The sequence below is a fragment of the Falco rusticolus genome, chromosome 7 (assembly GCF_015220075.1).
Source record: "Falco rusticolus isolate bFalRus1 chromosome 7, bFalRus1.pri, whole genome shotgun sequence".
NCBI classification, from domain to species: Eukaryota; Metazoa; Chordata; class Aves; order Falconiformes; family Falconidae; genus Falco; species Falco rusticolus.
Genome location: NC_051193.1, coordinates 67541849 through 67558010, shown reverse-complemented (window position 1 = coordinate 67558010; position 16162 = coordinate 67541849).

Genomic DNA, 16162 nt, shown 5'->3' with positions numbered 1-16162 from the left:
CCTAATTCCTGTTTGTAACAGCAGATCTTCATCAGGGTGGGGGGAAGAAAGAAAGAAAAAATATGAACTCTTTAAAGCTGTGACAGGGAGGAGATTAGGAAGGAGTATCCTCAGCCTGAACTAACGGCACGCAGTGGTGCTCCGAGCCCCTGAGACCCCACAGCTGGGTTGCAGTACTCTGCCAGACTGCCTAGATACAACTTTGAACCCCCAGCTGGATCAGGACTGTGCACGTGCTGACCCCTTGTACTCTCCCTGATGCTCCTGGCAAGACTCCTGTCTGAGCCTGGTGCTGGAATGATAAGAGCTGGCAACTCAGCGAGTCCCTAGCCAGTGGAAGCAGTAATGGACAGTTATCTTTTGTCCTTCTCACTCGAGACAGATCCAGCAGATCCACTCAGTGAATAACACCATCTCCCTTGTTCTTTTGTTCCCTGTTTTTCCAGGACTGACCTTTCCAGCTCTATCAGCATGCCAGCTGTGTGAGTTTTGCTCATAAATTGGTGGAAGTTACCATGTTGTCCTGTTTACACGGGTTTAGGACAGCTTACGTCCTATGCAAACTTGCACCTAGCAAAGGGAAAACATGGCTGATGAAGAAATATGCCTAATCAGGCCCCAGGCTAGAATGCATCTTTCCTGCTTTGCAAGATTCTTTTATTTAGATAAACATATAAAGATGCCAGATGAAAGTAGACACCTTAAAGCAAAAGGCAGCCTTTCCTTCTCATACTGAGAGGACCACTTTCTAATCAATTTCTCTCTCATTGGAAAAAACTGAGAACATCTACACCTGAAGCTGATAAGATCTGGGGTCTTGAAAGTGGAGTAGGGGCATGAATTGCAAAAACACATAGAAGGTCACCATCTTCTGAAGACGATCTGCCTACAGTGTTGCTTCCTGCTGTGGTAGGGTAGAGACCCTGTGAGCTACATCATTCAGTAACATCAGTGGGAAAATGGCTTACTGCATGCTTGGTGCACTCTGATATTTCTAAGTTATGTGTGGCTTAATGATGCTTCAAAAAGTTGGAAGACCCCAGATCATTTGTAGCAGCTGATGTTCCTGCCTACTGGCACTCTCCAGCTCCATGTGTAATTTATTAGATTATTTAACTACTTAAGGATGCTCAGAAATCAGACAATTGCCTAGACTATGTAGGAAAAGAATTCAAAAGAGAGTCCAGACACACAGCTGGTCAGAGGGAGGCTACTTTCATCATTTGGAATATTTTTCTGGAACTAGACAGACAAGCTTAAGCATGTGAATACCTAATATAAGTAAAAGTCATAGGAAAACCAGAATAAGAGTCACCAAATTTTTCAGGATGCCAGCACCTAAAGTGTTCCTCTTATGCATGCGTTCAAACACAGGCAACTCCAAAACCCCAAGAATACACTGAAAACCAAGATTTGGGGGCATCAAGCTACTGGGCAAATTGTTAGCATTTAGGGATCCGGGTTCCTACAGTGTTAGACATGCTGGCTATATGTAAAGCATCTGGGAACATTCCCAGGCACTGGAACTCTACCATCCATACTAGAAAACTATTAAAACATTCCCTGCTACAACTTTGGCAGGTCATAACTACCTCACTCTCAAGGACAGCTCATTCCAGGGACGTTTCCCAATAGGCAGCTTGCACACAGCCAGCCTGTTTTGGAGTTTACGAGAGTTTGTTAGCATGGTCAATGGGCCATTGTGTGCCAGTTGGCCTAATTGTCTGGGAATGTTCCTGGGAATGTTTAATATAATAGTTTGTGTCCATTATTTTTGAGCCAACGTAACAGCTCACCACTGTCAAAAGGGAAGGGCTTGTTCCTTCTCTTGGCTACACGATCCTACCCCCTTCTTTATACCAGTCCTGGGGCTTGTCAGGCCCTTTTCTGAGCCAATTCAGCTCTGTAACCTGCAGAAATCCATTTACTTTCTCTTGCTAGTGCAGGTGACTGCTGGTTTAAGAATCTGAACGGGGTCACTGCTGAGTCTGGCAAGTACAGAAGCCAGCTCAAGAAAGGCATGGCTGTGCCTGGAAAGAGAAGGGTGAAACAGCAGGGTGGAGTCTGTTCTCCCCCACTAGCGCCAGTGATGCATTAGGCTGAGTCTTACAACGACACTTCATGTGACTTACTGAAATGAATTTAGACTGTAGTTCCAAGAGCAGCTTGAGTTGATATAAGCCATCACTGCTGCTGCAAGCGGAGGGTCTTCTTGGCTGCCTTTTTCCTATTGCTCATTTCCCATATCTCCTCCATCCCTTGTGCCAGAGCAGCAGTCTATATAGCAGTGAGTGAGCTGGACCAGTAAAATGATCCTCGGCGGGGGGAAGAAAAGTTAATCACAACTTGCTCTAGTTCACTGCATTGCTAATGCCAAATGCCAAAACAGGATCACAAGTGAGTGAAGGGAACAGTGTGGGAGTAAGGCTTAATATCAGATTTAAGTAAAAGGTGGGACACCAATACCAGGGTCTATCAACCTGACCTGCTTATGGAACTGCAGTATTGGGTAGCTCAAGAGGCATGTGCATACCTAACTCAGCTTAAAAGCAGAAAAGACTTTAGGGGGAAAGAGGGCTACATATAGATAAGGGTTTAAATACCACTGTAAAACCAAAGACAACCTGTACAGATTTTCTTTCTGGTTCTTTTTTTCTGTTATAAAAGTTGTGTTTTCCTAACAGCGTTAGCTGTCAGCTTCTATTAAAAATATATATATATATATCTGTAATTGAGTTAAACTCAACAGGATAGAGGGCTCAAAAAAGAATCTTGAAAGTTGTTTTGTTCATTATGACAATCCAGAAACACTGAATACAAACAGGTTTGTGTGCAATAACCAAATTCATCCTAGTATGTTGTTACACCATTTTTATTGCAAGTATGCCTTCTTTCAAAGTCTATTCTGAAAACACAAGTGGGAAGAGGCAGTGGAGGAGAAGCGTTAACTTTCTGTTACTGTCAGACCGATCTAATTTGTAGTATCCCTTACCACTAATTGCTTAAATAAATTGCATTTTGCAGCACAGACAGGAGTCATATTAGATTTTTGGAATTCTGATCCAACTCTAGAATGTCTCATGGAGCAGTTTTCATTACACTCTTGTGTAGGCTTTTTAATGGCTCTGAACAGTTAATTAAGTTATTCTAACAGGCATAACATCTTCCACAGAAAAAGCTTTCTACAGTTTGTGTTTGGTCTTAAGTCTCCAACATAGCTTTTCCACTGGGAGTTTTAAGACTTGGGAAAATGATGATGCTGTTACTTGATAACTCCCCCCCCCCCCCCCCCCCCAGTCTGTTTCCTAAGAACTTCACAGGCTATTTAAAATAGTAGCTAGTGAAAATCAGTACAGTTCTGTTGATCTAACTTGCACTGTGCTGATTTACACCAGCTGGGAAACTGTGAAGGACAACCTTCCAGCGCTTGCCACCCAGCAGTGTGCTATCAGTTGTGTCATTTGCCACGACTGCAACTGTAATGTAACTGCTTTGGGAATGGAGCAGAGCTCAGGGCTTTCAGCACCGATCAACACGCACATTCATTAACTTGACCAGTTGTGAGCAACTTGAACATGGCAGAATCTATAGGCAGAGGCACTAAGTCTTGTTAATCCACACAATAAAACCGGGGGGAAGGTGGGAAAAGGGAGACAGGGAAGTTTTTAGGCACAAAAGCCTTCAAGCTCATCATTTACATGGTTTAGGTATGTGATTAGATTTGGATGATATTCCTCCATATAAAGCCTTTTATATCACCATATCAAGCATTTGAGACAGACTTTGCATGGCGCACGTAATAACTTTTTTGGATTTGAAATGCATTCCTACATAGAGACTAGTCCTACTGTAAACAACATGATTAAAAGTAATAGAATCAGTGCCTGCATTTTTGAGATCAGAAGGCAACACGATTCCTTTCGTATTTTTATTCTTTTTTCTTCTCCTTTTCCTGTTCTTTTACTAAAATTCCCTACTTCTAGTTTTCCCTCCAGTTCTGAGGTGATTTATCAATATCCATCTTCCTCTTCGGCCAGTTATATCTGCTAGTCCAGCTGAGCGTGCAGCCAGCGTTGAAAGTAATTCAGTTTGCAGGATATGTTGTGAAAATGAGAGCGCGGTCCCAGAAACAGATTTTAAGATGGGCTCAGCAGCCACGCTCATCATATTTGTCTTTGTGCACACATTGCCTTCCTGCCGAGATAATTTCTCTGCATTATTTATGCATATAAAAATAATCTCTAACAGTAACTCTAACAGAGCAAGCAACTCTAACATCTCCACCAGAAAGCACCACTTGGAAGCCTGTCTCAACACAGCTCACCAGATGTTCTGTAACAGCGCCTGCAGAGCCCTTCAATCACTGCCTGTGCTCCTGCTGCCGTGAAGGTTCAGACGAGGGTGAAGGATAATAGCACCTCATATTTATTTACTTGCAAGATAAGCGCAATCAGATTTACAGACTTTAGCTGCGAATTGCTTTGTCTGTTGCTGAAACGTAGTCATGTCTCAGCTAGAGGAGAGGTGACTCGAGCAGCAGGCAAGGTAACTATGGATTAAGACAGGAAGATAAATAATATTATAGCCATCTTGAGCAAATGAGAGAATTTTACTGGGTACAGGTCGGCTATCCAAGTTGAAACTGATCCAGGATATTAGGTTTAACACCGTTTTAAGAAAAAGGTCAATAGATCCTCATTTGTGGTAACTATGCAGCACGTCATCTGATGTCAGAGCATACAAAGATATGCCAGGCATACATAATTAGAGAGCATATAAAATCCAAATTAATGATAATCATACAATTTCTAGACAATTAAGAACAGAATGCAAAAGTATTCTACATTTCCCATTAAAAATGTTGCCGTAAAGAGAAACCTAATTAAAAAAATCTGGTCAAACAAGCAAACCAGGTGGATTCAGCTGACCGCAAGGTTGGGGTATGTACTCATCTGTGCCTTGAAGCAAATTTGAATTCAGAACCCTGCTGCTGTCCCTGAAAAGGGACAGGTTGCCTCTTTTTCCCTTTTGTGGCTGATCTGTGCTGCCTTGTAAGCCTCAGCAGCAAAGCAACATACACACAAAACATAAGAAAAGAAAATGTCTTCCAGCTTCCGCAGAACCCCGATTAAACTTGGTTCTACAGTTGAGAGTGGCAGAGAAAGTAAAGCTCGCATCTGTTACAGTTGCTGCAGTTGGAGGTGTGAGTTACTAAGGGGATTTGCCAGACTCCTCAGCCTCTGAGCACACCAGAAGGGAGCAAGATGAATGGATGCCAAAGCATGAGCTGTTTCCAAATGCAGCAACCTGTGCAGAATCAGAAGGTCACAGACTGCAGCTGGCCCAACTGCAAGTGAGACAGAGGGAACGGTCTTAACAAGCACCAAAGTGCCAGACAGGAAAAGAGGCTTGGGTGCTAATCTGTTCAAAATGAGGAGCTGGCCTGGGATAAGCTGACGGAGAGGGTGAGGAACATGTGGGATCTGTTTGTCCCTCTGCCTGATAGACATTTTTCTTCAGCATTCTGGTAGAGTACTTAGTCTGATCTGTACATCTGGGACAGATTCACCCTACACCTCCTTTGAACAGGGGCAGGGTGTGAGATGTCAGGCACCTCCATTATTTTGTTTCCCAGAACCCTCTCTTCTGGTTTTCCAGCATGGCCCTCATCTGCTCCTCATCTGAGCTTTTGACTCCAGCATCACATCTGCCATCATCACGGCGCAGCAAACAGTGGTCTCCACGTATTTCCCAAGGCGCTGCTGCTGTTTGTCTCTATTTCTTGTAAAATGTTTTGTAATGAAACTAAAACTTGAGGAAACTAGAAGGGACTCTCCAACTGCAGAGGTCAGAATAGGAGTTTCTCAACTAAATATTTGCCAGCAGTAGAAGCTTTTATTTCTAGTCAACTGGGTATTTTACAAATTTCCCTCTACTCATTCACCTTTAGAATTAGACTGTGATTGTTTTCCAAAGATAGCTGGAGTTCAAGAAAACAGAATTTATTTTCTCAAAGACCTTGCCGAAACTTTAGTAAAGAATAATTTAACTTGTAAGAAAAAAAAGATTTTAAAAAACAGAGAAAAAAAGTCTTTTAAAGATGACTGCTTTCTTTCCTTTTTAGGGAAATTCTATACTGAATCCCAAACCGCCTTCACAAAAGACTCGTACCAATGTTTGGATTTAAAGATTTATGTAATATAGCCCACTCTTGGAGAATCCTTAGTCCTGAAGCACAACTATTTCATTTGCTTCACTTTCCAAGTGGCTCTGTGCAACACTTTCAGACTGATCAGATCCAGACTGTTTGGGGTGATGATCAGTGTTTCTTGGTCTGAAAAATTAAACTATGTCTTTGGGACACCATGCTGCACCACTAACCTAACAAGAGCTTGGCTGGTGACCTCAGTGGGAACAGAGCCACACGTTCAAGGAACACCATGGGTCCTTCTACCTAGTAGCTGGGTAAATAAATGCCGAGCAATCCCTGTGGCCATGAGAATATCAGGAATGTGAACTAATCAAGGCACCAACTGTTTTTAAGGAACAAGGAGTTTAGTTTGAGAAAAGATAAGATTAAATTGTGGCACGAAATAAAGGCAGAGCCAGTGAATTTATGACTACAGGCATATTGACTAAATAAGCCATAGAATAATGACTCTATATTCCTCCAAGTGTAACAATTAGACCTTGCACTTTAATAGGAAAATGCAATCAAAATGCACAGACACAGAGAGTCAAAGCTGGATCCTACCCAAAGCCTCAGTGAATGGAGTGCACAGAGCTCTCCACCGAAGCTCTCCCGCGGGACCTTCATTGCAAGAGAAACCTCACATTGAGCAAGCCCTTTTTTTTCCATCTTATTTGGGAAGATAGAAGTCTAACCTCCAACTTTTGCCAACAGTCTTCTGGACACAGTATGATTGCTTGGCCCTAGCAATGGAAACTATGGAATCAATGAAAGCTATAGGATCAAAGGACTAGGTTTCACCAGTGGAGCCTGGCTATCCAATTTCCTCACCAAGTCTATCTACTATAAACAATTATTTGGCTGAAGAAACAGTGTCCTCTTGCTGCACAGGACTTTCCACAAAGGCTGACAGAGACAGATGGCAGAAAGCAGTATCATTGTGAGCCTGGAGTGAGATGGAGCTCTTTTGTCTACTGCAGAAAGCCTATGACTGCCAACGGGCACCTTTCCCCTGAGCAATATATTAATATTCAGTGAAAATATCCAGGGCATTATAATTATGTGCAGGGGGTTTAGTTGGTTTCCGTAGCTCAACAGCCAGGCTTTTGGCCGCCTCCTCATTTCCTCTTTTAATCCAGCCTCAATTGCAACCGGTGGTTAGTGCAAGGCTGCTCTAAATCATAGGCTCAGCGCCCACGTGAGCTACTGCTGCATGTACATGCCAGTGCTCCTCCCTGCAAGAGTGGTGAGGTTGCCCACGGATCCAGGGTAGATGTTAAAATTGTGTTAAAATGTGTAAGATTGCTCACTTTCCAAATCAGCATTATTTTACAGAAAACACAGCACATCTACATGCTGAGAAAAGCAACTTCTGCAGCAGTACCATGCAACCAGCTCGTATAACAAGCTAGAGTGCATGTAACCTTCATAGTTGCACAGAGTCAAGCTCAGTTCTCCTTTTATTATACCATATTATACACATATGTGTCACCGCATCTCTGGTAAAATAGTGGAGTCTTTTCTGTAACAAGCAGAAGAACTAAAGCCAAACTCCAAGTCAAATGCCTCAAGAATATTTTAAAAAATCAGCATATAAATCACCTCCCTCTCTCCAAACTCTGCTAGAAGTTTAGCTATCATTTTAAAGTGTCTGAACTCAGCAGGATCAGAAGGTGGCTGCAGATCTCTTATCTAAAGACTTCTCACCCTCCCATACCTGTCCTGGCCACAATATGCTTTCACCACAATTCTTTACAAACACCTGTGTCTGGGTTTGGGTTTTTTGTGGGGGTTTTTTTGTTGTTTTGTTTTTACTTAAAAACTTAAATAATTTGTGGGTTGTCATTTTCTTACTGAGATCCAAGCTCTACATTTTAATATGTAAGATGTGTCACCAGTAATGCCCTTCACTTGCTTGTTGCAGCTCCCTATGAATATGAATCATGCCATGAGATTTACCAAGCCTTTTGTTGGGCTACCTTGCTGGAGCTTTGTTTTCCTAATTAATTCTGGGTCTTTTGTCATTGGCTTTTTTTCCTAGTTCTCTTTTTTTTTATCCCTTGGCCTGTTTGATACACCTACCGCATTCTGCCTCATAGCCAGTTTTCTGGAATAGAGAATTTGTTATTTAACAGTACAATTCCTGACATGACAGAGTGTCAATGCTTGACAGATTTCTTAAGTATTACCATAATGTCAATAATACAACCTATAAATGAATGGCATCATCTGAAATAATAACCAGGTAGCATTTTGTTAATTTAATGCAGTACTTTAAAAAGCCCAATGTGAGAATATCCTAAATGTAGACTAGTATTTTGTTTCCTTTCTGATTAAAAAGAAGGCAGTTGCTCAGTGTTGCTTCTGTTGCTAGCTGATTTGCAAGCATCACCACTTTCCCAAACACTCACAGCTTCTGAGGGTGATGGACCTCGTCAGGAAAGCACAATCTGATATCGAGCTGCATAAATTGCTTTTTGCTTCCCCTCCCCTGAATGCGTACAAGTTTCAGCATTTTCTCCTCATTTTTTTTTTTTATTTCTGTAAAATGTGGCTTTTCCCGGGCACATTCCTTAGCATATTTCCACTGCACACGCTTCTTTCACTCAAACTCTTCTTATTTCCACATTTCCTTGGTTTATTATTATTTTTCATCCCTACCCATTTTAATGTCTTTTCTTCCTAAAGAGCTGTTTTTAACAGCTGCATCTCCAGCTGTCAAGTGAATAATTCAGGGGAAATTTCTCACCATTGTACAATTGTTCTACAAAATACTTTAAACAGTCTTCAAGATTATTAAAAAAAAAATCTTTACATGACAGCTGCATGCGTGGAATGCTTCATCAGTGGGCAATACAGCTCTTTATGATGTATGCCTAACCTTCACCTTTGAGCAAGTAATTTAGTACTAACACATTTACCTCTGCTGACAAAGGTCCTGTCCTTGAAGACTTTGGTTTTCAAAGCCTTCTTCCCAAAGGATCTGCTGTGACGCTGGGTAAGATTTCCAAAACATACCAGCCTGCACTGTACGCAGTGATGTGATGTGAGCAAATCTGAGGGGTCTCTAAATCAGGTGTTACGGCTGCCCGTGGCTCTCTGATCATGGGGAACCAGCAGCCAGAAGGTTTCCAGTACCCTCCCAGCTTGCTCAGAGCTCACACGGTTACGCGGCGGTACTGTGCACAGCAGACAGGTACAATAAATGTCTCCCACGCACACCACATGGTTTAGAAAAGAACTTATTTTTAACAGTTGAAATATCCCAGGGATATTCAAAGCCCCAGCACTCAGCTGGACCAGAACGTATCAAAAAAACAGAAGCTCTCAATACTTAGCAGAGAAGCATGGTGCACACTACGCGAACAGGGGCAGGTAACAAACACCACATAGAATGAATATTTTTTCAGTACTTGGAATTGGTTGTGAGTGTTAAATGTGACATTTTTCCCTTTCTTTTTACCAACTGGCCCAAAGACAACCCTCAGATCTTGGCACTCACCAAGCTGTAGAGGTTTTAGTTTTGTCTGAGAATTCCCTTGTGAAACTTTAGTGTATCCTTAAGAGCAATTTTTTGTCTTCTACCTAGCCACATCAAATGTTAGTTCTGTGTGAAACAGGCCAAAATTTGGGATCTGTAACGACTCCTGTCTTTTCCCTCAAATGCAAAAAAGAACTTTGTAAAAACACAAATTTCACTGAGATCAGTTCCTTCAACCATTAAACTTGATAGGGTTCCCAGGACATGGAAAAGATTGATTTTGTGATTTAGTGATCCAGAAGATTCTTTCTAGTCTTTATTTCCTGAGATAGTCATGTCTCAGACATCATCCTGAACTTTACATACATTATTTTACTACATCTGTCTCTCCTGTCCTCGGTGCTTAGCATGGTAACCCTGGGCTTTATGTTTGAAAATGGCTTTCTTCAGCAACAGCTTGCTCAGAAGCTCAGGGTAGATGTTGCAGGAGGTCTCTGCTGTCACGGACAGTGTAGACTGCTGTTTCCACAGCTATTTTAAATCCATTCTGGTATTTTCCAAAGGCTCCTGAAGGAGCAGAGCCATACAGTCCTTGCTTGTATTTAAATACCTTCTGTACGTACCACAAAACTGACCTTCAAGACTGATAGTGATACATCATCTTACTGCAGGTGATAAAGTATGCCTTGGAAGATGGACTTTCAGCTACTTTTCAAAAATCAATGAGTCGTAGGTACTGTGAGTAAGACACCCCACAGCATCTAAGGCCAACATCAACAATTCTCAGTTATCACATGGATGGTGACCAAAAGGAAAATCTATAAATATCTTCTTTTCTGCCCCTCTTCTCCAACCCCACACTGAGGCAAAAGCTGATCATTATTTTATTGATTCTGGCCAGCGATGGTGTAGAGTAAATCACAAAATCAGATAACCTTGTTTCCCAGGCTTTGTAAACTAATTATGTCTATTAATCACAGAGACCTCAGAACCTGTCCCTCACACTAGAAGATGTTTCTGCTGCAGAAATTCTTTTATTTTCTTTAGACTTTACTGTTGCCTTGTTAAAGCAAAAGATACTTCATTATCTTTTCTCAGCAAGTTAATGAGACCAGCCAATCTGTTGGTATCTGTTACCAATTAAGAAACTCATGAAAAAAGCTTTGAAAGAATCAAAAATCAAAACAAAGTCACCCTTTTTTAGCAACAACTCTGGAAAATCCACTGAAAAACAAGAGTACAGGTCTAGGTAATACATGGAAGGGGAAATTATTTACAGTCTCAGCTATGTTCATTTCACACTAAATGGAGGATCAAGTCATGGGGGTGCTCCATGTTTTTCTTAAGTGTTATATAAGTTGATAAACCCTGTTTCCTACATGACAAATTCCACTTCACAAAACATTTTGTTTGCAAGTTGAAGCACTTTTCTTGTGTATACAGAATTTGCTGAATATCAAAGCATAAGACGCTACGACGCTTTGGTGGGTAAAACACTCATCTTACAGGTTCACCGAAATGCGTCGAGCAGATTAAACATCAGACAGATAGATGGTAAAGACAGTCTTCAACCGGTAAAGGCTGTCACATACGGACCAGATCTTGCAATGGAATGAGCACATGAAGCTCTTCGTGGCTCTCCAAAGCTCAGTGACGCCAGACACAGCTGGATGTGAAAGGCACGTAGCTGTGACATGCAGAGCCAGCCGTGGCACCAGGGTTTATGAGGAGACAGAATAATAAAGGGTACAGAACAAAGAAAAGAACATGAGGAATGTCAAGTCACTTAAAATGGCAAAACAGTAGAATTAATTGGGGATTTTCCATTCATTCAAATTATTTTTTCCAATGAAAATGTTCTCTTTTGCAAAATTTCAGTTTTTCTTGGATAACTTTAAAAAAAGAGGGGAGCAGATTGGAGTGCAGCAGAGGCAGAGTGAGGCAGGGCAGCAAGGCAAGGCAGGGAAAGATGTTTAGAGAAGGATTTCTCTGTACTTATACCCCAAAGTTTATCTGAAACACAGAGATCTGTACTTTCCACCTCTTGGCTTTCTCAGGCTCCATCCTTTCTCCTGTGCAAAAGTGCTACCCAAAAGGCAAAAAGCCAGCCTGACCATCTGTTCCACTCAGGCTGCTGAGGTACAATTTGAGCCTGCCAGGTGTAAGGGGATGAAATAGGTAACTCCCTAGAAACTTCCAGCATTTCCTTCTATGGTTTCTAGATCTCAGAAATCTTAGCTTCATTTTAAAAGTCTCTTTCTATAAGTTGAAATGGCAGGTACCTATTAATATAGCAGACACATTTATGTTTTTCTTCATTTGGCCCCAAATGTAGATAAGATTACAGCACACTGTCAGAGGTATCAGAGATTGCTCGTGTTCAGACCATGCTTGTATTTATCACATGCTCCATTCAGTCTGTGATATTTATCACCAGCGTATCTAAGAAGAACAAAGCAGCCTTATTACTTGGCTTCCTTATACTAAAAGCTTTTTTTCTCCTTTTAAATATCACTGAAGTATATTTCAGTTCTTGTGTTCTGCATCCAGAAATATTTCAATTCAAGTGAAACATGATAATATTTTTCCAGAAGTCGTTGAAGCTATTACCGAAGTAAAACAGGGCATCATGTGATATAAATCCAGTTACTTTACATCCATGAAGCCAGTGAAGGTTATTGTGGTTTTTCTAATACACTCAGAAGAATAATTCAAAAAACCCAAGCCAGAGCTTTTAAAACAGCAGTGCAAGTTTTTGCCTAGCAGTATCATTTGCAGGAATATAAACATAAGCTTGGAAATAAGTTAGTACACCATATGCTGTACAAAGGCTTACAATTAAAATGTGGGATATTGGGTTATAACTTATTTTAACAGAAACTGCAGTAGACTGATAAAAGAAACAAACAATAGGATCATCTTTTTATCTAGTGATTAATTGCAAGTTCAAATAAACAAGAAAAGTTGATAATATTTAGAATTTCTTAGGCCATTCACGATCTTGCACATTAGATTTTCATCAACTTGAGCCTCATATTAAACTGCTACCATTTATTTAAATCGAGTATATATTATATTTGTACAAAACCAGTATCAGTGAACTCTCTGCTTGCTACATGAGGACTTTATCCACAATGCTCCCGTGCCTCATAGAATAATAAATCTTATTACTTCACATGAGATCCTATACACAACAGCTCTTAAAGACAACAAAAGGCAATCAATCACTCTTAAACCATCTAGAGGTTTTTGTAACCTTCTGCAAACACAAACCTCAGTCTAAAAAAACAAAAATAAAAGAAAACAAAATATAATTAAAATAAAAGAACAATGATACTTCTTTCTTTCCTGTTTTAGAACAAGACTGGGATCTTTCAAATATTTTCCTGACAAGGAAAAAGAACAAGGACAGAAAGAGAAAAGTAGCCACATGAAAAGTCGGAAAACATTGAATATATCCTGCTTTGCCTATCCTGGTGACAAAACAGAGGTGACCAAAAAGTTCGAATATATGAAAAATAACTGGTTGTCAGAGAAGGTATGAGGAGCTGCCTGTGGCAGCTTGCAGGGTCTGTAATCAACAGGTTATAATTAATTCCCAAGAGAAAGGAGCTATCTTGGAGAAATCACATCAAACTAGAGCCTTGAAGTGAGCACCAGGTGTACCTGTAGGTCTCTGGTTTTTCACTGCAAGGCTGTAGCATATCAATAATCATACTACCTTTAAAGTAGCTTTAAAATCAGCTTATTCCAAACTCTTCAAGATAAATTCTTTTAAAAACCATGAAGCCTCTCCCAAGACCATTGAAGGAAAACTGCAGAAAAGTACAAAGCGTGTTGGGCTTCCTGACTGCTTATGTTAGCAAGCAGTAACATATTATACCATTAATATCTTTACCCCAATTACAGAACTGTGAAATGTCTATGTCTCCGCTCAGATCTAAGCATGTAGTTGTGCTCTTAAGTGAGCTTATTATAATAAAATAATACACTAGGCTGGAGCCTTCGTGCACGAAGGCATCTTGCACTGTGCGCAAAATTAGATTTCTGCCCAAGATAAAAGGTTCAGGGAAGAATTAGTTGTAGATAGGAGAGAAAAATCCATAGGAAAATATATTGCTTCTTATTCAAACAAATGTAGTTTTGCAAAAAGTGTGGAATCCCGAAATGAACCAATGCCTGTACTTGGTATTTTTTGAACAGTTGGCTTATAGTGTTTGGGCTTCTTGGACGGTGGAGGGGGTTGATTTACCATGGAGCAGCAGGAATCACACCCTTCAACAGTTTGTTCTCCTAGATACAAGAAAAGATCAGATTTACAAGATTCAGCAGCAGGAAAAATATGGTTAGGCTTTTCTAACCCTTTATTTCACAGCTCCATTAATACTGTGTCCTGGGTGTCATCTCATGAACATATCTGATGTTCCTGCTGGTTGCTAAAATATTTTAAGTATGCTGAGGAAAGGCATTGAGGGACAGGTGGGCAGAGCAGAGCCATGTGTGCAAAGAACAATTTAGACATAATCTCTTCTGTAAATAGACAGTCCTCCCTCATTACACTGCAAATGTATGCCTTGGAAGAACTTGACTGCACTCGGAGCTACTGTGCAGACCAGGCATCTAGTTATTTCCCCTCTGCACCCACACATAATGTGCAAGAAATCTGTATCATTCCCAGCTCCCAGTGTGGTTAAAAGAAGGGGTTTGTGAGAGAAAAAAGGAACAAAGCTCAGGAAAGAAAAACACCACAAAGACAGATAGGCAGGAGGAACAGTCTGGAAGCAAAAGGCTAGGACCTGGCAGCAGCAGAAAAGGCAAGGCAGAGAGCAGTCAAAAGGCATGGGATGCAAAATAAGGAGCCAGGCAGAACAGGACACACCAGCCAGAAGGCTACAGTAAGGCAAGAAATAGTATCTGGAATTTATTCAAGATGCTCGTAATGTAAACCTGTACAGGAAAATTTTCTTGCTGAGCATTAAAAGCCTAGTGGCAGCGTAACAAACGCCTGGAAATTAATTGATCTACAGAAGTCTGTAAAGAAGTGTTGGTAGCAGAGTAATTGTCAGCTATCCTGGCTACAAAGCCTGTGGGACCTACATTTACCCAGCTTCTGAATCTGAAATCTCATAAATTCATAGAGTTAATATAGGAAAAGAAAGTATCAATTGTGTACCTAGGAAAAAAAAAACAAACAAAAAAACCCAACTATCACAGTGATGTCAGCTATTTCAAAGGAGAAGAGGTATTCTCCCCTCCAGCACAGCAGCATTTCTATATACTGTGCTCCTGGAAAATATTATTCAAATAGGTTTTAGTGGCTCAAATAAATTTTGGTCAACTAAATGTTGATAGCACTTTTGAGAAGAACAAGGACATTAATTCAGCCTCTCTGTGAATGCCCAGCCAGGGTAGTTATAACGTCCTCTTGTCCCAGATTGCTCATACGGTTTAAATTGCCATTTTTCATTCTGTCATAAACTGTTGTGCGCAGTTATGCCGTTATAAATTGCTGTAGAGGTAGCTAAGTTTCAGTAAAGGAAGCATACAAACTTTGTACAGCTGTTCCCAGAACACACACGTGCTTTAGTTTGGCTGGTCTACACCGTCCTGCCAGCACCAGCTCGGGCACCCTAGGCACACACCTGCAACAACTGTACCAGATCCCACCTCACCTCCTGCCGCAAGCAAGGAGTATTAACTCCCCTTTGAAACATGCAAAAATACCAATTTTTGATCAAGAATCAGGATTACCAAATGTTAGATTAGGGAGGTTTGGAAGACGTGAGGGTTTTCAGGAGCTGATTCTTCCCATGTTATAAAACCACAGCACAAGATGTGCGGGGAAAGCCACCTGAAATTACCTTGCCTTTACTGTACACAGACGCTTGTTATTCTTACTGATGTTACACCCTCTTATCTTGCCGTAACGAAAGGTGATTTATGGAGTCTTGTCCCTCAGTGAAAGGCCATTCCCCTGCTGATGACAGCACACTTTGGCCCCACAGTAATTCTGAGATAATTTCAAGTTGTTCACTCCTAGGTGAGAACCTGAGATTTTAACTCTATTAAGGAGGCAGGGGTGGGAATGATTATTTTAGGTGATGGAAAATTTTGTGTAGGTCAGCTAACAGTCTTGCACTGAATTCTGTCACATAAAAAACCCCCACAAAACCACCAGAAGATGCAGGTTTGTTCATTTATACCTGACAGCCTCCTAGAGAAAAGACAGAGCCTTGTGGAGAGAGGGGACCTTAAAGATGAAGATAATACCCAATAATTTAATTTTAGCCTAGCATCATAGACTTTGGTTACAGGCTTAGACAGATTGTTATGTCAGCAGACAGTGAATCCGAGACAGCCTAACCTCAGGGAAAATCTTTGGACTCCTACCGGTTCTGGATACTCCCATACTCTATGGCAGATCCCAGAAGGGCTTCTAAAACATCCACAGCACAAGTGAAAAACGGGGCTATAGCAAACTACAGAGACAC